Raw genomic sequence first — 25,161 nt, forward strand, 5'->3', positions numbered from 1 at the left:
CGAGTTTGAAGCGAAAAAATCCCGTGCACTGAACTTTTTCACGACAATTCATGCTCTGCTTAGTTGAATTTCGTGTATTTTAAACGTTAAGGTTTGTCATTTTTCTTCTGAATAATTCGTCTGCTCTGTTACCAAAGCCGTTATAGAAGTCTCCATAGAATTTATTATTTTTCAAACAAGTTTGATATTATTAGTAATAGAATTTTTATATTTCTGATTTAATTTCAAAATTATTGGTCAAAATTAGAAATATTAATTTAAAGTTGGGTTCTTAAATAATAACGGCAAAAGTCCTTTCTTTGAAAGTCACCAGTTCACAAAACACAGCAGACGAATTTTTTTTAAGGGTAACAGGTCTAAGCTAAAGAAACGACAATGAAATGAAGTCATTAAAATGTCTAAATAAACATTTTTCACTTAATATCATAAATATGGTGTCTTTTAGTTTTAATGTACCTTAGTCTGAATTTTTTTAGTTGTGAATATTTATTTTATCAAAAGCGTTCGAGTTAGGCAGTTGCTATAATAATTTTTAGAGAAAATATATTTTTCATAACTTCGTATTAATTTATGCTTAATTTGATTTATTTTGATGAGTAAATTGGCTTTTTAACTATTTACTTTGTGTTGTACCGTTAGGCTCTTGTCAACTTTTAAAGTTCGTCTGACTGCTTCTTTTACCAAACATGTGCGGCAGAACACCTTTACGATTTCTCACTTTCAGTTAAAATATAAGGCTACTTGTGCTCAGTTCTACAAAACAGAATACCTAATTGCATATCTTTTCAAATTATGTTAGTTTATTGGCTAAATAATATTTACAGCAATAGTTTTAAAGCATAAACAATAGATAGAGATTACCAAAAAAAAAAAAGCTAACTTGCAATACTTGCTATGTGATGTGTTTAATTTTATTTATTTAACAAAATTTGCAAAAACAATTAGTCAAATCTAGGTTTAAAGAAATAAGAATGTATATCCAATTCCTGTCCTATATCACCTTGGCAGACATTTTTGTCTGTTACTTAAAATCGAAGGTTAAGCTTTGGTATAAGTAAATGATTATCAACTGCTGTTTTTTTATTTATATTTAATACTGTGTCCAACGAAATGTTTAACAATGTTCTCCAAAATTCCAAGAATACTAACATATATATTAGTGCTTTAAATATGAATTTGTAATATAATGCGGCTGAAATAGAATATTTTATTATTACAGATCTTAATTCTTTATGTGACTATTTCAGTTTGTTTCTCGCAAATCAAGAACCTGCGAGAGGATTTTGTAAGTTTTCAGTAAAATTTAACATTGTTTATACTAAGTAATTATACTAAGTAAAAACAAATATTCAGTATAAAGTCACTGCATTGTATATTTAACTAACTTTCATTATATTTATGAACGTCTGTTACGTCAGACGTTGATAGTTGTAGAGACATAGCCGCATATGCCGGCTTTTAGGTAATTTTAAGTGACTTGACATCCCATCATCAGCCTTGTTAGGCTATTTTGTAGGTATTTGATGGTTATTCTTCATTTTACTGAATATAAGCCCCTCCAGGTACATTAGAAGTTCATTAATTTAAAAAGGTATATAAATTTAACTCGCAAATAAACACTAAACAACAACAAAAAAGTGTATCCAATGTTGTAGATTTTAGAATTATTGGCAGCTATTTCTTTCTGGCAACCATAGGGGATGTTAGCAACTTAGTAGTTTAGTGCGTCTGTCGGAAGTTTGACGTGCCTTTTTGAGGATTGTGTTGTGAACTCGCCCTTAGTTTGTTTTGCCGGCTTCTCTAATTAGTTTAATTGTGCGGCCGTTCTTCCATCGTAATAAGCAGAGATTGCAACTGAAGCCATCTGAACGTGATAGGACGACAAATGAATGTTGAATCCGTTTACCGGTGAGGGACAAAGTTAAATTGGTAGCCAAGCTGCAGAAAATGTTCGATGTAGCAAGTATTTTGCCATATACTTACAGTAGAGGCCGACGCTTGGCATTGTAATTAGAGTTAGTTGATGCAGAGCTGTCTGGTGCTGGTGCTATTGAGCCAAAACAGTAGAACTATTAGCGGCGTTTACTGATAGTAAGCAAGAGCACCGCACGGACTAGGCTATTACCTTGGAAATCGATTTTTCCTGTAGCCTACTTTTAGTGCTGTAGGCATTACTAAAGACTCTTCGCAACGTCCCTTCGGCCCTTAGCTGCAACCCTTTCATTCCTTTTACTGTACCTCCATTCACATTATCTTCAATCTTGTGGTAAATATTGATAAAGAGGAACCACGCTCAAAGGGACAGGAAGTGTGTTTTCCCAGTTAATTTTGAAGTGTTTTGGCCGAATTTCACCTTAAAGATATCCCTCCTATAGGGATACCTATAATACGTAAATTAAACAGAAATGGCAGGTGAAATTTAAGGAAAACATCAGAATTAACTGGGAAAACACATTTCCAGGAATAGAAAACCATACAAGCAAATTAAACCATACCAACAAATCTGACCCCCCTAACCTTACTTAGTACACCATGTTACCTGGGCGGCGGCTTTCCCCTTGGACCCCCATTAGAGGAAACTTTACTCTTTTATAGTTTCTGATAACGGAGGCGATTTTGTTTGTTGGTGGCCAAGTGTCATTTGCCCCTAACTCTACTCAGCAGTAAAGGGGACTGTGGAATCGGGGTTTCTGGGTGAAACAGAGAAGTGGAGCAGACATGTTTACATTACGAGGGCACTGGCTGGAGGGGAAAAATGAGGAGCTATGCACCTGCAAGGAGGAGGGAGGCTGAAAGGGTCGGGGGGAACAAGGCAGGGAGGGAGAAATTTCCTCAGGTGCCCCAAAAGCAGGGGTACGTGGGGAGCGGTGCAAGAAGGGGCTGGGGGGTAGGATGTTCCAGCGGGAAATACGTTGGGAATGAGTGCGGGTAGAAGCATAACACTGGGGGTGAGGGGAGGGAGGAAACACTGCCCGGTAACGGGGACGGGGACAAAGAGTATGGCCAAAAAAAAACAAACCACCAACTTTACCAGAAGCCGTAAAAGTGGAGAAAAAACCAGTTTCCAAGGTAAAAACAAGAGCAGGAAGGCACTTACCGCTCGTTGGAAGGAGCAACCTGGCAGGAAAAAACAATTTGCATTTAAAGAAAAGTTAACGCCAGCAGAACTAACTGGCCTTACCTTAGGGACCAGGAAGGTAGAGATCAGCCGCTGCTTTTAAAAATGCGTGGAACCTGGTGTTGGGGTTGAGGAAGTGAATCTTAAAATAGGCTACAGCCAGGTAGCCTACAAAATTGTACTTCCTCCTGCCCTACCTGAGGGTGCTGGCTCTGAGTTCTCCCCACCTCCTCTCAATGGTGTTGGTGCCAGGGCACCGATTTCCGGTGGCGACAATGTTGGCTGGAGTGGTTGACTGTCAGGTGGGTGTAGCCTTCGGTCCCAAGGCAATCATAGGCCTTCCAGCAGTCCGAGAGAGCAGTCGTGCTGGGCAAAATGATTTCTTTAATTATGGTCACAAAAGTGGCGGCACTCCTGTCTTTGACAGACACAGCGAAAAAGTCCTGGGTTTCCCTACAAGTAGTGCCAAACACCCACTGGCCCTCAACTACCCTGCCAACGTTGTATTTTCTCTTGCCGAACTTGGCTTCATCAATTTCGACAGTTGTGCCGGTCCCACCAATCCTCCCGTTTTGCTTTATGCACCAGTTAACTATTACCTCACACGCGAAACTAGACCAGTCATTAATGGCAATGTCGCTCAAGTTAAGTTCTGATCTAGCAGCGGCGTAAGAGAACCAGTTTAGGAGAGGACCATCTCAACTTCGAGGCAGGAACCAGAAAACCAGGATTTCCGGAACAGCGACTGGTAAAAACTGCACCTCTTCCAGCCCTTCTTCTGCGCTGCACTGTAGGTCTTGTCACACCTGAATGCCCTCTTTTGCAGGTTGAGGAGGCATTCCCTCCCACAGCGGGGACAAGAGCACTGTGTTTTTAGCAGGCTGTGATCTTCGCGAAACCTGATTAACCGTTCATAGTTGCCTAAGTAGTAGACAGAAAAGTTGCGGTAACTGATATAGCAGTTAGCACAAGACGCTGGGAGAGTGTGCCGGGTTATGGGCTCAGACGAACACGACATGGACGGAAGGGATTCACCCGTTGTACTGAACAAGAAATGCAAAATGTGTATGTTTTAGAGGCATGGAATGGGCAGTGATAAGGGCTGCTAGTCAAGGGGGTTGGGATGTGGGGGTTTCAGCACAATTGGGTATTGGGGAAGGGTTTGCATGAAGGCACTTGGAAAGGGGGAAACTTACACAGCAGTAACAGGAATGGTTTTGTTGAAAAAACTTCGCATTGGTTATGACAGTAAAGCAAAGAAACCAAAACTGGGTGAGAAAAATGTGGCTGGGCAATATGTTCTTTTTTTTGGGGTACAGATACACTTTCACCGTGTTTAGTACTGGGTTCATGGGTGAAATGCATTTCGCTGTGTTTAGTAATTGGTTAGGGGAAATGGAATCCTGCTGGTTATGATAAGGAAGCAGAGAAACAATGCTGCCATGCGAAAAATGTGTGTAGGGAAAGTTTTTTTGGGGGGGGTTACAGATACACTTTCGCCGAGTTTAGTACTGGGCTGGTGGGGTAAATGCATTTCGCCGTGTTTAGTAGTAGGTTTGGGGGGATATAATTTCCCTGCGCCACATTCAGTGCTGGTTGGGAGGGCACCTGTGTTGCAACAAGTGCGGGTAAGTGCAACCAAGAATGTTGAAACTTACAAGAATAAACTTGAAAACGTATATGTTTTTTTTCTTTGCTGTGTTAACTTACGGTTTGGGAGGATTGTATGCAGGGTGTGTTAGTTTCATGCGTAGGGATAACAGATTAACAAGTTATTGCACGTGCCGGACGAAATATGAACCGTTCAAAACAGACGTACCCGTGCCCTGTCATGTGCAGGACACGTATCTGAACCCCGGAAAAAGGACAGAGCCCCCAAGGATGGGGTGTGTTAGCAACTTTGAGTGGTAACGTTTAGGGGGTTTTCCTCAATGGGGGGTTAACAGCACAACGTGATTGGTTAGATAAGTGTTTGGGGGTTAGCCCCCCAATCTCCGAGTTTCCTCAGTAAGGGGGTGTGGAGTGAACCAATGGCTCCCCAATAAATGTTCAGGAGGACAGTAGTAATGGGAGGGGTTGCCTTTGTGTCGGCTCATTTAATGTTCTTGTTTGTTCTCTGTTTATTTAGCGGTTTCTCATGTCTGGGGTTCTGTAAAAAGTAAATTTTGGCCGGTTTCTCATGCCTTGTCGTCTACCCCACCCATAACCCCGCATTCCCAGCAGGTCTCCTAGCTTGTTGGTTGAGGGGGAGCAGATCACCTGTCCCCGGGGTATACCCCACCCATAATCTGGCTTTCCCATTGGGTCCCCTACCTAACCTAGTAGGCCGTGTTACCTGACCAGGGGCTTCCCCCTCCCCGGAACCACCAAAAGTCGGTTAATATACGCTGTGCAAGTATTGTAAAGTTTTACCAAAAACATTGACCGTGGCTTACCTTATGAATCAGCATCAGAAGTTGATGAGGCATCACTTTTTTTACTTGACATTGGTGATCACCGTGCGGTCTATACAACTTGCCAACTTCGATGAAAAAATTATGGTGACATTGGTTTCAGCTATAACGATCGAGGAACAAATACCTAGATATATGCTGTACTGTTCTAGATATTGGGATCTGTTTCCTGGTCTCCTAGCTCGTTCCTTTGTATCTCTCTTGAGCCTTTCAATGTTTTGTGTGTGCACCCTGCTGTCTGTGTGATCAACAAATTCTTCACTATGGATGACGACTTTGTGCGAAAAGCCCTTGTTAGCGAGATTTCGGTACACTGCCCAACCGTCGCTAATCACAACCAATCCGGGAAGAGTGTATCGTTTAATGATAGGAATGAGAGTTTCGGCATTTCTGTCTTGTCCTTCTTGATTAAGAGGAATGACAAATTCTTTCAGCGCCACCAAATAACCACACTTGACTTAATTGTCAACCGCGCTGATATTTCCTCCGAACGAATAATGTCTCGTCAATTTCAGCAACACAACCTTGACTGCCGATGGGTTCTTGACTGTTAAGCCACTTTTGCATAACCTCTGAACAGTCAACACTAGTACGATGTGCCCACTTTAAACACTGAATAATAGTAGCGTGATTCCAGGTTTTATGAAGCCAGTGATTAACAAATAAGGCAACTTCTCCAAAGTGAAAGGTGAACGTTATCAAGAAATGGGCCTTTGAATAGACTTACACTGTAAGTATGCCAGCGTGTACGCTTAGTTTTCAAAATGCGTGTGCGCCGTCCACAACTGAATTTATGCCTTATTTCGCTATAAACACAAGGTAAATTGCAGTTTGGTCACATCACTGCAATGGGTAAAACACCATGGGACTGCAAGTATTTTAAAAATTCCAAGTTATCAGAGTGAAAGCATTTTATAAATGAGAAATAGTCAGTATCGCAACTGGCACAACTAACTTCAACAGTAGCCATAATGAATCTAAAGCTAGTTGGGCTTAAATATTTTTACAACCATCAAAGGCATTCAGAGTGATTTCCAAATTGAATATGATTGGCTATGAGTAGTCGGCTTATAAATAAAAGAAACATGAATTTCAAAAATCACCCAATTGTTTTCCAGAAGAAAATCATGTGATTAGAAAATGGGAGGAGTAACTACTGTGACGTCATAACATTTAATATCATTCGATGAGGGGAAAAAGTGGGCGGAGGTATTTATCAGCAACGGTTAGGGATTGACAAACATATTACGGTAACTTACAGGAGCGTTTCAGGTCGTGTGAAAGATGTGGACTTTTGCTAAGTTTCACTTTTAGTTTTTTTTTATTAAAATCGGTATTAAGTGTATTATTAGCGAGCATACTTTATGGGTATCAAATTAATCAGGAAGATAAGCTTTATTCATTTATGTAGGTGTCATCATTATATAGGCTGGCTCTTAGTTATCAATAACTACCCTCAATTTTCTTTCCAGTGCTGAATGACTTCATAGGTCTCAGTGCTTGGCCTTTGACCTAAACTCTATATTCCATTTTATTCCTAAACTTTTAGTGTTGCTGATGAAGGAGGTGGTGGTGTTTATTATCATTCAGTTATTATTAACCTCATTTCTACTTAACATGGTTGGGGAGCATTTGGGAATGCGGGGTTTTGGAAATGTTGGGAGTAAGACCGGACTGCCATGTTGTTGTTATGGAATGGTTCCGCTCATGCGCAAGTCATTAGAGACCCATATGTTCAAGGGATTGGCTAAGGAAACCTATTATAAATGGAACTGTACTAACCTCACGTACCCTAACCTAACCCAACCTAGCCTAGCAGGCAGTGTTACTTAGTTGCTGGACACACACACACACACACACACACACACACACACACACACACACACACACACACACACACACACACACACACACACACACACACACACACACACACACACACACACACACACACACACACACACACACACACACACACACACACACACACACACACACACACACACACACACACACACACACACACACACACACACACACACATTTACTTTTTTAATAAAAGCTCCTGGCACTTCAAAACAAGAAAAGCCGAACACATGATTATGCTTTATAATACGTATGTACTGTACATAGTCCACTTGAATATTGTAATATGATATGGTACCCACACTACCAAAAGGATATTGCACAAATAGAGAGTACAAAGGTCCATTACAGCTAGAATAGAAGTTAAGGACCTAGACTACTTGGAAAGACTACAATTCTTAAAATTGTATAGTCTCGAAAGGAGAAGAGAACACTACATGATAATACAGGCATGGAAACAGATAGAAGGAATTACCGAAAACATCATGGAGCTAAAAATATCAGAAAGAGCAAGCAGAGGTAGATTAATAGTGCCCAAAACTATACCAGGAAAACTAAGGAAAGCACACAGGACATTAATCCACTACGCACCAGCATCAATAATGCAGTGATTATTCAATGCATTACCAGCTCATGTGAGGAACATATCAGGAGTTAGCGTAGATGTGTTTAAGAATAAGCTCGACAAATATCTAAGGTGCATCCCAAACCATCCAAGATTGGAAGAGGCAAAATATACCGGAAGATGCATTAGCAATTCTCTGGTAGACATCAAAGGTACCTCACACTTAGGGACCTGGAGCAACCTGAACGAACCGTAAGGTGTAAGGTAAGGTAAGGTACATTACTGCGCAAGCGTGATAGCATTCCAGGACGGCCAGTGTGCATCTTCTGAGGTCAATTACAGGTTAATTACAGTCAGCTGGCAAAAAATAACAGGAAATTCTTAATAAGCAACCAAAATAGGAAAATCAATTTCCAAAGTAATACCCGATGCAGAGCTCTAGCGTAGTGCTACCATAGCTTTTGCTAAATTATCCACAAAAGAGGTGGGTTGGTGAACCTGTAGACATAGGGTAAATGATTGGGCATGAAACACATGGGTGGCAGAATTTTCACTTTTCACTTGATATTTAATTGGAGAAATAACAAAAAATTAAACCTTTAAAAAAACCTTTCAAAAACCTGAAGCTTCATTAACAAAATGAGCTATAGGAAACTGCCATATGAAGTGCAACAGAATAGATGGTGTTCTTGTTATGAATGCTAACATTAAGTAAGGGTGAGGTTGTAGCTGCAGCAGTAAGACCTTTCGGCCAGGCCACTGTCAAACGTGAGAATGTTAATAGAACAATAGTCTTTCATTTAAAGGATTTTGCTTCAGTTGTGGAGGGCAACATATGGTGAAATATTGAACAAGGGGCGTAAAGAAATTATATGTTAAAGATGTGGTAAGTCTCAACATATATCATCACAGCTCAATCAGGGAAACAAGCGTTGGTGACTGGTTCGCCAGCAGTCGCCTGACTAGAGGACTAAAGGCCCATTCACTACTAATTATTGATGTTGAGGTGAACAGTAGTATTGCTAAGGCATCGGTTGTTGCTTGGTGTTCAGTAACTGTTGTTAGTTCAAATATTGTTGGACCCTGCGCCAGGATAAGTTACATGATGGCTTTTTAGAGCTCAAAAGTGAAATGTCGAAGGGAGACGGCAGGTGCAAAATGGAACAGGAGTTAATATCGATGTTGAAGCTGTAGTGACTAAACCAATCTTACCCAGTATTGTGGTGATGTTGGGTATGAATGCTATTGGTCACATGGGTGGTGTTATAGTTGTAGGTGGGACAGTAGAATTTGGGGTTAGAAGCTCTGCTGCAGTTGCTGGGCAGTCAGTAGGCAAAACAGAAAGTTCACAAGTAGAGGAGACCTTTGAAGTAATTGATGAGCAACCAATAAACAAATTACAATTAGAGGACACTGTTGAAGTAATTAAAGATAAAGACATTAATGCTACATTTGATGGACAATATTGGACAGTGAAATGGAAATGGAAGTCTAGTCCACAAGTTCTCACTAATGAAACAGGTTGCAGTGAGAAGAGTTTGCAGGGTGACAAGAAACAAGGTTTTGAAGAAGAGGTTGAGCAATGGGTCAGAGAAGGTATTATAGTACCTTGGAAAGATGTAAAAACAGGTATTATACCCTTGTTAGCTGGTGAACAGCCAACCAAGAATAAAATAAGACCTGTATTGGATTTTAGAAAGCTGAATGCTCGTGAGTTGTCATACAGGGGATGAAATAACTGATATTTGTAATGAAAGTCTTCGAGAATGGAGGCAAACATAGGCTGGAACCATTGTTGATCTAAAATCTGCTTATTTACAAATTAGATTAGCAGAAGGGCTTTGGAAGTATCAATTGGTGAATTATAAAGGTAAAACATATTGTCTGACAAGACTAGGTTTTGGATTGAATTCAGCACTGAGAATACAGCAATGACAAAAATTTTGAAAATGTTTTAGGCAGGCTCAAACGTATCTTTGGTGGAACTAAGTTGTACATTAATGATATTCTACTCAGTGAGAGGAAAGTAACCTCGGGTGAACTTATGAAGCATTTAAACGACTATGGGTCAGTTACCAAAGCTCCTGAGCCCTTAGATGGTGGTGCTATGTTGGGATTGAAATTGAAGAAGAATGAACACAGAGAATTGTTGTTGCATATTTTTTTTTCTTTTTTAGGGGTAATACATTCCCAATTCTAGAAGACAGCCCATCTTAGTCAAAGTGAATTTTTTTCAGCATGTGGAAAGCTGGTCGGTCACTACCCAGTAGTAGCTGGTTGGTTGCGGGTGGCATGTAGTAGCTATGTTAAGAGGACAGTAGGAGGGTCAGGATGGGAGGGTTTGTTGGTGCCGAGATAGTTGATATATTGCAGATGGTGTTGTTGAGGGTGAGACAAAATGATTCGGTTAAGGGAAAGTGGTGTGTTCCTTGGGTTGTCGGGGAGAACTTGGTATGGTGCGAGCATTATTGCATTGGAGATTTATGGAACTATAGTGGAAGATGCGGCGTGGTTAAGGAAACAATCAAGACTTCTGTCATATTAATGTAGCAGAGTTAGAGGCTGCCATGAAAGGAGTAAATATGGCAATAAAATGGTGGCTGTTTGAAATTGAGATAATTACAGATTAAGCAACAGTGGGCAGCTGGATAAGTACTGTTCTCACTGAGGAAAAGAGTGTACAGACTAAAGGTGCTGCTGAGATGTTAGTGAAGAGACATTTGGGCACTTTGAAAAGCCTTATTATGGAATTTTATTTGACTGTCTCAGTCAAGTTGATTTCTACAACTAAAAAGTGTATGTTCTTACAAGAGTTTGCAAAGAATGGTTGGCTAACGCTAAGGATAATTTTTAAGAAAATTTTGAGATAGGTGCTGCAGCAGATTTTGATTTGAAAATGTTGCATGACATGCACTGTATGGGAGTCGATCGCACATTATTTTTGTTAAGGAAAGTCTCTCCTAATGTAACTAGAACTGCAGTGAAAAAGATTATGTATTCATGCAAGAAGTGTCGGTCTATTCACTCTGCACCCCGCATTCATGAGGGTGGAAACCGTGATGTTCCTGAAGTTTTGAGAAGGTTGGTGATTGATGTTACCCCTTATCAAATACCTTGTATGTCAATTATCGATTGTGGCCCTGGGTGATATGCCATTTGGCGAGAGTTGAATAGTGAGAGAGCCGAGTTCATTGCAAACATGTTTGAAGTATTTTTGGAGAGGGATCCTGTGCAAGAAGTGTTAATGGATAATGCACTGGCTTTTCTGAAATTGTTAGATGTCTACTGAGTAAGTGGATGGTTAAGCCACTATCCAGAGCAGCATACATACCAAGTGGAAATGGAATTATAGAAAGACACCATCATACTATTAAGAGGATGGCTGAAAGAGGCAATATTTCTCCCTAGAAAGCAGTATATCGGTACAATGTGACTCCAAGAAATGGTATAGATCCTACCTCTGTTCTGCAGTTGGCTGTGTTTCTTTATGAGTAGGGGGTGCTGGTTTCTAAATATAGACTCTGGAAAAAAGCAGGAGGAACCAACAACAGTAAAGATAAGTGAGGAGGTATGGGTAAAACTTTCAGATGCAAAATGCACATGGAAGTGGAAGTAAGGAAAGGTAATGGGCATAAATTCAAAATATAATATAGTGGTTAATGGTACCCCTCGTCACATAGCCTACTGGATATTCACCCTGTAGTTGAGCTTGAGAGGGGACTCAGGATTTTGAGAGAGTGAGGATGGAAAGGAGGTGGAGGATGCCCAATGCCCAACTGAAGATGAGTATCCTCTTGTGCCAGGAGAACACAGGTCAGCAGAAGAGCGGAGATAACCCTCTACCCACAAAGGGTTATTCACCCTCCAAAGTGGATGGATGATTATGAGACTGATTAAATTGATTGATGAAATTTGCAGGTTTTTTTTTTTTTTGTGGTAGTGGGTTCATTTTGCTTAATTTCTTGTTTAGTTTCCTTGATTTTTTTTTTATCTTAAGATTTGGCTGCTATTTCTTTCTGGCAACCTTAGATGGGGAGGTTAGCGGGTGAGTGTGTCTGTTGGAATTTTGGATTTGTGTGATTAGGTAGGTTGTTAGGTCGCTCTCGGTGTTGTGTCGGCTTCTCTAATTAGGCTAGTTGTGAAGTAAGGTGTTTGTCAATTCTTCTGTCATAATAAGGTAAGAGATTACAGCCAAGATTGACAACTTCTAACAGGCCGTAAGATATTCACTTTCTGAACCACCATAACAAAAGCTAAAAATTCACATTAAGTGTTGTAAGAAGAATAAGCATATATATAAAAAATTGCTCATTGAAATTCAACTGTAGGTTAGTGTCAGGTACCCTAAACTGTTGCCTGTGGCATAAGGTTCACAGTTACAGGCGTCAACATAAATCTTTCAGTAAGATTGGGCTAGTAATGTAAAGGGATGAGATTTGAAGATTCTAGGTTATGTGGTAGTTCCTCCAGATATTGGCCTGGGCAGGTTAGGAGTTTGAAGGTAAAATAAACAAGATTAGGTTAAGTAGGTTAAGGTGTAGAAGAACATGTTCAGCAGTGCCTGTTTAAAATGACCGAAGGAGCAGCAGGACACATGCAGATGGCCAGAGAGTTAAGTGTGGTGTTGATAAAGAGGGAAGGTTCCATTAAATGGCATAAATTATGTGCAAACCATAGGCAGTGATCCTTGATGGAGCCATAGTAGTAGACTGTTAAAGAGCCCTACTGGGGTATGAATTTAGGTACATGATTCTCATATGTGGACTATGGCTTATGGCACTTATGTAGTTCAGTTAAGGCTAGTAGGAAAAAGGTAGAAGGAACAGCATTTTAATTTTGAACAAGGGTAGAAGGTAATTTTAGCTAAGAAAAATAAGACTATTAGCTGGGATATTCAATTGTTCAATAGGCATAACTAGATTTTATTACAGTAGTTGAGTTATTAATACCAGGTCCTTTTGCTGCGGAATTAAATGAAACAAGTGGTGAAATTCATGGGTGAGGATAGTCCACTTTAGGTGATCAGACTTGGAAGTGTGGTACTGAAATATTTTCTGTCAGACCAGATACATGTAGTAGTACTTGACATATGATGGTTCTAGCTGTGGTATTTTAAAGTTGCGATGGCGATAAGGGTTACGATATTTTCGATGTTACAATGATGATAACGATACAACAAAAATTTTAAATCTCGCGTGATGGTCTCAGGCAGCAATGTATGGTACAATACGTTGCCACGAGAGGCTGGGATGTGTGAATCTCTCGCCCGGACTTCTCCCTCATTCACACTTGCTGTCTACAGAGTTGGGTCAGTGTTAATGTGTGATTTTTTTCCTTTTGAACTGTTTAAAACGCAAATTTGTGTTAAAACGCAAATTTGTGTAAGATCAGTATGTCTTCCAAGTGCCCAAGTGAATCTCCTGCTGGTGGTGTGACAAAGAAGAGGCATTCCTTCACTTTAGAGCAGGAAATGAAAATGATCAACTAGCATGCTGCGGGAAAGGCAGTCACAGCCAGAGCATGTGACGAGCTTCTATCGCAATCAACGGTATCCACCATCATAAAGACAATAAATGGATAATGGACACAGTAAAGGAATCTGCTTCAATTCATTCCACGATTATTACAAAGATGAGATCAGGCTCTTTGGAAGAAATTGACCTGTTACTGGTCACATGGTTGGAGGACCAAATACAAAAGAGTATGCCACTCAGCCTCTTGACCATTCAAACAAAGGCTCACGTGCTTTTCGAGAAACTAAAGAAAAACTACGATGATACCCAAACCAAAGAATTTGTAACAAGTCATGGCTGCTTTCAAAACCTGCCATAATTTTCATAGTGTGAAAATTAGTGGTGCAGCAGCAAGCGCCGATGCCAAAGGAGCCATTAAATTTAAACAATGCCCAGGTTTAAGGCATAAAAAGATCAACTGACTCTTCTAATTGGGGGAAATGTGGCTGGGTATAAACTCAAGCTGTTCATGTTTTATCACTCCGCAAATCCAAGGGCATTAGCAAGAATCAGTAAACATACACTTCCTGTGCATTACCAGCTTAATTAGAAAGCATGGATGACTGCACTCCTGTTCGAAGACTGGTTTGTGCATTGCTTTATTCCAGAAGTGAAGGAATACAGGTATTGTTGGGAAAACATCCCCTTCAAAATTCTGGTGATTCTTGACATTGCTCCCTGCCACCCTCAGCACATCGGAGATATCAACAAGAATGTAAATTCTGGTGATTCTTGACATTGCTCCCTGCCACCCTCAGCACATCGGAGATATCAACAAGAATGTAAAAGTTGTGTTTTATATAAGTAACTTACCAAATAATTACATAGCTATAGTTTCTACTTTATCCAGAAGTGAAGGAATACAGGTATTGTTGGGAAAACATCCCTTCAAAATTCTGGTGATTCTTGACATTGCTCCCTGCCACCCTCAGCACATCGGAGATATCAACAAGAATGTAAAAGTTGTGTTTTATATAAGTAACTTACCAAATAATTACATAGCTATAGTTTCTACTTTATGCAGCAGCTCAAAATTCGAAATTCATGGTAGTGCTCTTTTGTTTTGGGTGTAGGTATTCTGCCGTGCCCACTATTGGGGAAGAATAGGTACAACATAGCTAAAGAGCTCAATTCATTTCTGCTGGTTAATGACTGAACACCAGTTATTAGCAGCTCTTGTTTCGCTTTTTGCCGGATGGTCAGAGATCATCTTTGGTGAAGTACTCTTTGATTTTGGTAGTGCAGCTATCTAGCTTAACTAGAATTTTGGATTACAATACTTTTTTGATTGTGGCTTATTCAATTGGAATATTGACCATTATGTCTGACTCTAGTTTGTCTAGCATTAGGTACTGCAGCAAAGGCTGCAAAACTGGACTCACGTCTGCAAAATATGACTCATACTATTTGTTGTACTTGTAGGGAACAAATTTGTTCTCCGGAATTGAATTGTGACGAATGTAAAGACTGGGAGAAGGGTAAATGGAAGACTTTACAGACACACTTAGACAAATTACAGCGTGACCGAATTAGAAAAGCTACAGCTAGGGCCGAAGCAAAGGCTTCGGCTAGTGTACTGTAGGTCATTCTTCAAGGGATGATATTGATGTTATGCCTATACCTTCAACACCTGTGACAGCTTTTTCTCCCATTTCCAGTCCTCCAGCTTTTCCTGTCACTCCTGTACCTAGCTCTCATTCTGCTGAACCCAATGCCATTGCCAGCTTAGAAGCACGGGTAGATCAAAAATTTAATTTACTTGTCAATACTGTCTCCCAGATTGGGAACTCTGTGAAGGTCCTAATGGACAAATTTAGTAGTGAAGTGTCAGTGGAGGGGGCGGCTGTTCGTCCCACCAATGCTCCTAGACTAAGGTCCCTGCTAAACTCCCCTTGCAAACATGGGAGGAAGCAAACTGGCAGTCCAAGGGAGGTTGGTGGGGTTTGCCTGCGCGTAGTCATTGCCTCGTCCGGGCCTGTTGTCTGCCAATCGCAGGCTGCAGAAGAACGCCGTTGGAAAGGTGTTCAAATGGATGCACATGCCCTTTCTTCAAGTGATTCAGATTCTCCCGCATCTAAGAAATGCAGTGACCATTTTGCCAATGTATCTAGGCCATTGAAAAGGCCGGGTGCTTCAATGGATTCAGATTCGCCCCTGTCTCGTAAGCGAGCTGTAGAGAGAGAGAACGTAGCCCTCTCCCTTCTTGTAGGTTTTGGGAGTCGCCAGCAAGAGTGTGTGCCAGTCCAGCTCATAGGGGTCAAGAGTACGAGCGCCCAGTGTACGTTAGTGGTGTGCATAAGCGCCAGCTCTTAGATTGTTCGGCATCCGAGCTTTCATCTCTAGAGCACCCAATGTCCAAGTGCCCATCATTGTCCGAGCACCCGTCGCATGAGCGCGCAGTTCTTGCCTTGCCTGTTTGTGAGCGCCCAGATTCCAAGTTAGAAGAGCCCGTGTTTGACCGCTCAGAGCGAGAACGTCAGATTGCCGAGTGCCCATCGTTGAGGCGCCACAGTAAACCCTCAGACCGCGGGGTTGCGTCGCATCCCCGCGAATATGGGGTTTACTGTAGCTAAAATCCGCAAATACTTGAAACCCCTCTAAAAACACTTATAATTGCCAATTTTGATAGTTTAAACACTTGATAGTTTAAACACAAGAAAACCCCTCTAAAAATGCTTATACCTGAGTATTTTAATAGTTTTGTCACTAAAAGTGCATTTAGTCATTAAAATATGAAAATACAGTAAATAGTGAATATTTCTCAGTGAAAAATACCGCAAATGGGCAAATTTTCAGTGAATAATGAGTAGATACGTTCTAAGAGAAATCCACGAATCATGAAAACGTGAATACGGGGGGTTTTACTGTGCAGGTTGAGCGCCAACCAGAGGCAGTATCTTCTCGCTGTAGCTTTCTTACCAGGAAGGTTACAACAAGCATTTGATCTATGCCAGCGACCTTTCTACATGTAGTGCTCGAGTTACGATAATTCGTCTTATGATAATTCGAGTTTATGACGGAGTTAGCAATTAATATCAATATGACAATATTTAGAAAATATTTGTAAATTTCGCATGGGCGCAGGCAACAGTGTACAATCGCAGCAAGAGAGACCAACTTATAATAGACCAGCTTCTTTTCCTCCATCTCTTTATTTCATCTTCTTGTTAAAAAAGTAAGAGAATGATAAAAGTATTGTTAGTAACCTTATACTCTTGTGAAAATGCGTGAGCCATAAACAATCAAACCAAACGAGAAACTAGTTTTGCTAATAACTGAATCGGATAACAACTGTTTTGCTTGTATTTCAACAATTGTACAGTTAAACAATTACCATAGTTATGTTAAAAATGACATTAAGTACAATAGGACTGATATATTTTTACATTAGACCCTTATCCGCTTTGGAGAAAAGATCAGCAAGGAAATATACTGCTACAGTAAATTTACTGTTAGCTGCAAGTTGCAGCTGAAGCTGAGAAAACAATGTTCAAGCTTCTAATGACTATAAATTATCGTGCATTGGCAACATGGATGAAACTCCTGTAAATAAAATTGGAGAGAAATTATTTTAATCAAAAATACTGGGCGTGAAAGAACACATTTTGCTGCTGTTTTCACGCCAATAAAAGATAAATACGTAAAGCTCGTAGTATTATGATGAAATCAAGAGAAAAAAGCAAACGGAATCTTGATTTTTTTACACAAAACAAACATGCCCCCAAATGGCCAGCTGCGAACGTCAGCTATTAACGAAAAAATAGCTAAATTAATTTCACAACAAGACATATTTAAGTTATATTTTGACTGAAAAACACTTCATATAACAAGAAATATCCTTGTTCCATATAAATAAAGTATCTAGAGATTCATTTATGCTAACTAGAAGCAAGAAAAGCGCTGTGAACTGAGTTAAATGCGGCAAAATAAACACCGCGTGATCAATTCCCAAACCAAAACATTTGATCACTATGATCACAATTTATAATGCAAAAGCAATATGAGAATATATACAGTTGGATACAGTGTAGTAAAGCATAACTTTTTAAAAGATGCACATTCGTTATTTTGATGTTTATATAATACGGTGTTAATATGTGAAAATAGAGGCTACCATATATCATATACCAAAGTGTAGGCTAAGCCTTGTTTGTTATTCAATCTCTCTTTATACTGAATTATCATCAGTCAGTCTGCATTGAACCTGCAGAATTAGCTGACACTAATAATTACTATACCGTATATGTATAGAGTATACTGTGTAGTGTAGGCTAGGCTACCATATATGTATAGATGGTACTGATTATCCTAGTGTAGGCTAGGCCATATTCGAGATACAGTTTTTTCAACAAACAATGGTTTTTTTAAAACTTAACCCCATCGTAAGTAGGGCAATACCTATATTTCAAATCCATTACTATTATTGAATGTTTTGAGTAGAATGTGTCCATGTATCCCACCTCCTGTCAAAATGGGATTCAGCTATGTAATTACTTGGTAAGTTACTAATATGAAAATTATATTTTCATAATAAAATTGTTTCATATATACTTACCAAGTAATTACAGAACCAGAGCCCTACCTCCTCCCCTGTCATGGACATAGGGCACAAACAGATTGAGCTCTTCAGCTGTGTTGTACCTATTCTTCCCTGAAAGTGGCCGGGCTAGTTACCTATGCTACAACAATAGAAGCGCTACCGTGAATTTCAAAGTTTAAGCTGATGTGTGAGTTGAAACTTTAGCTATTTAATTACTTGGTAAGTATACATGAAACTTAATTTTATTATGAAAATATCAGTTTGTTCATGAGACTTACCTGTCAGATATATATATAGCTGTATTCTCCGAAGTCTGACAGAATTTCAAAACTCACGGCACACAGTGCAGTGGCCAGGTGGTTAGTACCCATTCCGCCCGCTGGGAGGTGGGTATCAGGAACCATTCTGCTTCTATTCAGATTTTCTCTGTCGCCGGTACTGTCAACATCTGTTTTCAGTACCTCCGTCTTTGGATTTCGTAAACTCGTGATTTTTCACTTAAGTATTCAATTTGACTTTTGGTTTTATCACGGCTGCATCGTGATTGGATTGTGAATTGGCATACGCTTTGTGGACTGTTTTTGGATTTGATTTTGATTGCTCTTTGAATGATGTCTGATTCTAGTTCTGCTAGCTTCAGAGTATGTTGTGCGAATGAGTGTAAGGTGAGGCTACCGAAGACTTCGGTAGATCCTCACACGTATGCAAAGGTGAATATTAAATGTTCGCTGCAAGGAGTGCTAGTAGAGTAAGGATATTTATTCCTCTCCTGTAAACCCGAGCTTCTCGGGGGGAAAGCAATTTGATCCAAATTCAAGACAACAATTTGGAGCGGAAGGTGATACTTTCGCTTAATTTATTTTTGTCAAGTACTTGCTTCGGCAGTACTTATACTAAAATTGGAACGTTACTAATTATAAACACCATCCGTGCTCTGGAATCGAAAGTGATTTCTCTTTAAAAGTGCAGTAAGTGTTGTGATCCCCAGTGCAGTGGAGGCGCCAGATCGCCGTATAATGCCTCTAGGCCTGGACCTCTGTTGACTCCCAGGACTTTGGGAGTAGGCAAGTTGAAAGCCTCAAGAGGGTTCTACGCGGACCCCCCACCGATCTGGCGTCCTTCGGCAGGGCCTGTTGACGCCTTCCCAGGCTGCCAAGGATCGTGCGGCGTGCGTATCCTGAAGGACTGCTTCTCGTCCTCTCAGATCGGCCCCATAACGCTTCTAGGCCTGGGCCTCTGTCGGACTCCCAGGACTCAGGGAATGGACATGTCGAAAGCCGCAAGAGGGTTACGGGGCTTCCCACCGATCTGGTGTCCTTCTCGGCAGGATCTGTTGACGTTTCTCAGGCTGCCAGAGATCGCTCGTGCACGATCCTGAAGGTTTGCTTCTCATCCTCCGGGCGTCCTCCTCGTGCAAGGGTGGAACTCTTGGAAGGACTCTCTCCCTTTAGAGAAGCTTCAGAGAAGAGGACGCTTCGCCCTCTTTCTCAAGGCGTATTTTTCTTCTTTGAGTGTTTCAACACTTTTCCATCGGCTGCAGCGTGATGCTCCGCAAGCAGCTATCCTGGGCGCTTCTGTAGCTGCTCGTCAGGGCGCCCCCTCGATGCCGTGCACGACACTGGATGGACGCCGACAGGATGCTCATCAGGACTTCTCTTTGGTTGCTCGTCGTGACTCTTCAGAGCAATCAAAGACCGCCGCTGGATCGCCATCGTGGGCGATCGGCTGCAGCCTGACGCCCCGCAAGCAGCTATCCTGGACGCTTCTGTAGCTGCTCGTCAGGACGCTCTCTTGCTGCCGTGCAGGACGCCGCTGGATGCTCGATCCAGACGCTCATCAGACGCCTCTTTGGTTGTTCAACGTGATGCTTCAGAGCAATCAAAGACTGCGGGAATCGGCCTCCTTCTGCGTGTTGCACCGCAAGGTCTTCGTTCTCCCAAGGACTTGGGAGACTCTCTGGTTTCTTCCGTTGAAGAGAGAGAAGTCTCTTGTGAGTCGGAGCCTGCAGACCTTGAGCAGCCTCCTACTTCCTCGTCTACGGTCTACCAGGTGTTAGCTGGTCTTCTCAAGGACTTGTTTGGCGACAAGTTCAAACCCTCAGCTCTCTCTCCTCCTTCGCAGTTAACTTCGTCCAAGACGATGAGAGCGTCGGGGTTTGTTAAGAGGACTTCGTCTCTGGCAGATGAAGAAGGCCTTCAAGAAGGTTAACACCTGGATTGAGGAAAGAAACACCCAAGGCAAGACTTCTTTTACCCTGCCTCCGTCCAAGCTTTGCGACAAGGCAGGTTTGTGGTACTAGACCGAGAGGACGCTAGCTCAAGTGTTCCTTCAAATGCGTCCCAGGGTCTTCGCTTACCTTGGTCAACGCGCCTAGAAGGTCCTTCCTATCTGCAACCAAAGTGTCGTGGACTTTGTCGGAGACGGATCTCCATTTGAAGGGACTTTTCGTCCCATGGAAGTCTTTATTTCCTGGACTGGTGTTTGGGGACTCTAGACGTTAAGATTAGAAGTTCCTTCTCTTTTCAGCCTGAGGGAGCTGTCCAGCGTCTTGATCTGCTTGGACAAGGCCGTCAGGGATGACTCGGAGGAACTGGCTTCCTCTTTTTGTCACGGCCTCTTGAAGAAGAGGGCCTTGTACTGTAACTTTACACTAAGTCAGTTTCTCCGTTGCAGAGGGCAGAATTGCTGTTCGCCCCGTTGTCGAGCCATCTCTCCCCTGTCTTTGATCAAGGATCTCGCCGCCAGCTTGAAGGAGAAGGCCACTCAAGATCTCTTGGCCCACTCACAAACGCCCGCAGTCCCTTTGTCGTCGTCGTCGGGTCAGACCTCCAGGAAACAGAAGCCCTTTCATAGAGGAGCTTCTTCCTGATCCTCTCCCTCGAGGAAGAGGTCTTTCCAGAGGCGGGCCACCTAAACATAGGGGCAGAAGTGACCTGCAGTGCCTCCAGACGCCTGTAGGAGCCAGGCTTCTTCGTTTGCGGGGAACCTGGAGAGCAAGAGGGCGGACTCCTGGTCCCTCCCTAATTATCGAGAGAGGATGCAAGATCCCCTTTACTCGACACGCCACATCTGTGCACGTCGCCCAGGGATTTGTCGCCCTTCTACCATCAAGAGAAGCAACAGCCCTTTTCGAGTTATTAGTGCAAATGCTCGAGAAAAAGCTGTGGAGCTAGTCCTGGAGCTGGACTCCCAGGATTCTTCTGCCGACTGTTCCTAGTTCCAAAGCAGTCGGAAGGATGGAGATCAGTCCTAGATGTCAGCGGACTGAACCGCTTCATGGCGAAGGGGAAGTTCACGATGGAGACGTCCTAGTCTGTTCTAGGAGCATTTAGACCAGGAGATTGGTTGTCTCGCTGGACCTTCGACACCTTCTTTCACGTCCTCATACATCCCCAGTCGAGGAAGTTCCTGAGGTTTGTATCGGGACGAGTGTTCCAATTCAGAGCTCTTTGCTTCGGGATAAGCACAGCCCCTATAATCTTCATGATCATCATGAAGAATGTGGCGAGACGGCTTCACTTAGCGGGCATACGAATCTCGCTTTACCTGAACGATTGGCTCTTTCGAGCCTCTTCACAGTCAAATTGTCTGGAGGACCTGAAATCGACTTTGAAGTTGACGAAGTCCCTAGGACTTTTAGTAAACGTGAAAGTCCCATCTGATCCCGACGCAGTCCATAGTGTTCTGGGGATTCAGATGGATTCAGTGGCTTTTCAAGCTTTTTCCGTCCCAGGAACGGCAAATGCTTTTGGAAAAGTCCCATCCTACCTGGGAAGGAAACATGCCCGGTGAGGGAATGGTTGAGTTTGCTGGGGACCATTTCCTCGCTGGAGAAGTTGGTTTCTCTGGGAAGACTGCGTCTCAGACCCCTCCAGTTTTTCCTGGCGGAAAACTAGATAAACTAGGAGGTTCTAAAGGAGTCCCTGAGGATCTCTCCCGTAGTCAAGGTTCAGGCTGAGTGATACAGTTAAACTCGGATAACACCACAGCCTGGCATACCTCAAGAAACAGGAGGAACTCGCTCCGGTCCCTGTTTGCCTGGCGTGGGATTTCCCTGCTTTGGGCGCATGCTCGGGGTATCACGATCCTTACGAGGTTCGTGGCAAGAGTGGAGAATGTCCACGAGGACCTTCTCAGTCGGCAGCGTCATCTTCCGCCGACCGAGTGGACCCCTTCATGAGGAGGTGTGTCAGGGCTTTGGAGATTATGAGGAAGTCCCTTGGTGGATCTCTTCACGACATCCAGGACAAGGAGGTTCCTCTATACTGCTCTCCCATACTAGATCCAGGAGCAGTAGCGGTAGATGCCCTCGTCTGGGATTGGAAGGGATTAGATCTTTCGCCTTTCCTCCCTTCAAGATTCTGGGAGGTCATCAGGAAGTTCGCAGAGCGCGGAAGGGACGCCAATGATGTTGATCGCCCCTTTGGCCAGCGGCAGGGTGGTTCACAGAGGTCATGACCTTCCTGGTGGACTTCCCAAGAGTGCTTCCCCCTTAGAACCGATCTGCTCAGACAGCCCCACTTCGAAAGGTACCACAAAACACTCCCCCGCTCTGAGTCTGACTGCGTTCAGACTATCACGAAATTGGCGGAGCGGGGTTTCATGAGCAGTAGCAGGGCTATCATGGCGCGGAGACCTCACTCCAATTTGGTGTACCAATCTTAGTGGGCCAATTTCAGGAAAGGGCAGAAGCAAGGGATTTTCCTCAACCTCGATCTCTGTGCCGCAGATAGCAGACTTCTTCTTCATCTTGGGGAAAGGAAAAGCTGGCAGTCTCGACAATTAAAGGCGTTGAAATGTGCTCTGCGGCAGTCTTCAGACATAGAGTTTTTAGACTTAACCCGACAATAAGGATCTTCACGATCTCTTGAGGTCCTTTGAGACTTCTAAGGTACCTCATCCGTGGACGCCTTCCCAGAACCTGGATATCGTCCTAGAATTTTTTGAAGTCAGTAACATTCGAGCCTCTTCATTCTGGCATCGCCAGGAATGTGACAAGGAAGGCTTTTTTCCTAACTGCTCTGGCGACAACGAAGAGAGAGTTAGTGAAGTTCAAGCCATCAACAAGCACATAGACTTTAGAGGGCAAGGCCTTATGCTCCTTAGCTATTCATGTTTCTCGCCAAGAACGAACCCTTCTACCCCTTGGCCCAAGAGTTTTGAGATCAAGGATATAGCAGAAATTCTTGGGCAAGGATAAGAGAGAGTCCTGTGCCCTGTCAGGCTCTCAATTTCTTTTAGATAGGACGAAAGGAGGCAGAGGCCCGGTGGACAATTTGTGGTGTTCTGTCAAAGGCCGGACTTTCGATGTCCAAGAATGCTCTGACATTCTTTTTTAAGAATATGTTCAGGGGAGGCTCATTCTACCTGCCAAGACAGCGACATGAGACTCCTGAAAGTCTGGTTGGGCTCACTTAGTGAGCTATCGCTGACCTCGGTGGCTTTCCCAGAAGAACATGTCCTTAGCGATCTTCTGGGTACCCACCTTCTGGCCCGAAGCGGTTCGGTGTTAAAGCACATTTCTTGGACGTAAGACAACATACTAAAACTGCGACTCGCTAGGACCATACGTTTCCATGCTTGGGGGCAGAGAGCAATACTTCCCTATCCTTTAGAGGTTAGGAAGTATTTTTTTTTTTTTTTTTAATCTTGATTTTGTGTTTTTATGGTTGTTGGGTTGGCTACCGGAGGTGGGACATCCCAGTCTTTAGCTTATACTAAGTTTTATTACTTGTGATAGGCCTCGGCCAGGTGGTTGGTCGCTGTCTTTTTGCCCTCACAGTATGGTCTTATGATCTAGTCCCATTGTGGTCACGCCCCGTGGACAGATCATCTAGAACTCACCAGCTATATAGGTCACTACCTTGCTGAGACTCTAGTAAAGCAGAAGCAGGCTTGGGTGACAGTATCACGAAGTCAGCTATGCTAACAGGTAAGGAACCAAGGCGTCAATCGCCTACATATATTTGTTTCCTAAATTTATTCTGTCTTTTCCCACCTCCAATGGTGGGATTCAATATATATATATCTGACAGGCCAAGTCTCATGAACAAAAACATATTTTAATAAAAAATAAAGTTTGTTCATACTTACCTGGCAGATATATAAATCAGGTGCCCACCCTCCCCTCAGGAGACAGTGGCACCAGAAAATCTGAATAGAAAACGGAATGGTTCCCTGATACCGCCTCCCAGCGGCGGAATAGGGTACTAACCACCTGGCCCACTCGTGCCGTGAGTTTTTTGAAATTCTGTCGGACTTGGAGAATACAGCTAGCCATATATATCTGCCAGGTAAGAAACAAACTTTATTTTATTATTAAAATATCATTTTTAGATATAAATATACCATATATATATATATACCTTTGGTGCCATTCCCCCTTTGTAAATGGTAGCATGGCCTGCCAGAATGTCAGGATAATGAGTACTCTTGGATCAGCTGCATTGATTTACCTGCTGAAACAAAGAAACTTAAGCACCAAGTTGAGAAGGTGCAGTATAAGCTCAGCATTATACTGTATACAAACCGTCATTATTTTTGATGAAGTATTATTATTATTAAATAATTTAACCAGACCACTAAGCGTGACCCGCAAGGGTTTTCGGGGTCGTTATCTAGGGCTAATATTTCTTGGGGGTCATTATCTTTGTGATATTTACAGTCTTTTGTTACTTTTTACGGTAATCTCCAATGCTAACTCATCTCCCCAGCCAGGCCCCTATAAGGAGGAGGAGTCAAGTAAAATGGATAATCTGCATATGTTTAACCACAGTGGACCCCCCCCCCACCATTGAGGCATATGGCAGAATCAGGGATACTATCAGTCTTTTGTAGGATAGAGCATAAAAAAATGTAATACCATGACACAATCCAGTCAGGAGGAACAAGAGGTGAATAAAAGAAATAGTGGGAGACCAACTTTAAAGGTTCATATGGAAACTCATTTGACTTACAGTTTGAACGTGATGGGTAAATGTATGAAATATACATTTGAAAGCTGAATTATTGTAAAGACAGACTGAAAAGAAATTGAAGATTAAATGAATAGGAAATTAAAAAATCCTTGAAATAAAGAAAAATGAAGTGAAAACCCTGAGATTTAC

The 25,161-nt window shown here is 42.3% G+C and overlaps 1 long non-coding RNA gene across 1 annotated transcript in view; it reads left to right on the forward strand.

Annotated features, from left to right (window-relative positions):
* Positions 1 to 1,417: 1,417 nt before the first annotated feature.
* LOC136833405 (uncharacterized) overlaps positions 1,418 to 25,161 on the forward strand; it is a 35,861-nt gene continuing 12,117 nt past the window's right edge. The window contains exon 1 of the long non-coding RNA XR_010851461.1: positions 1,418 to 1,512. This is a non-coding gene — a long non-coding RNA (uncharacterized lncRNA). The remainder of the gene's footprint in view (positions 1,513 to 25,161) is intronic.

Source organism: Macrobrachium rosenbergii, chromosome 51 (genome assembly GCF_040412425.1).
Source record: "Macrobrachium rosenbergii isolate ZJJX-2024 chromosome 51, ASM4041242v1, whole genome shotgun sequence".
NCBI lineage: Eukaryota > Metazoa > Arthropoda > Malacostraca > Decapoda > Palaemonidae > Macrobrachium > Macrobrachium rosenbergii.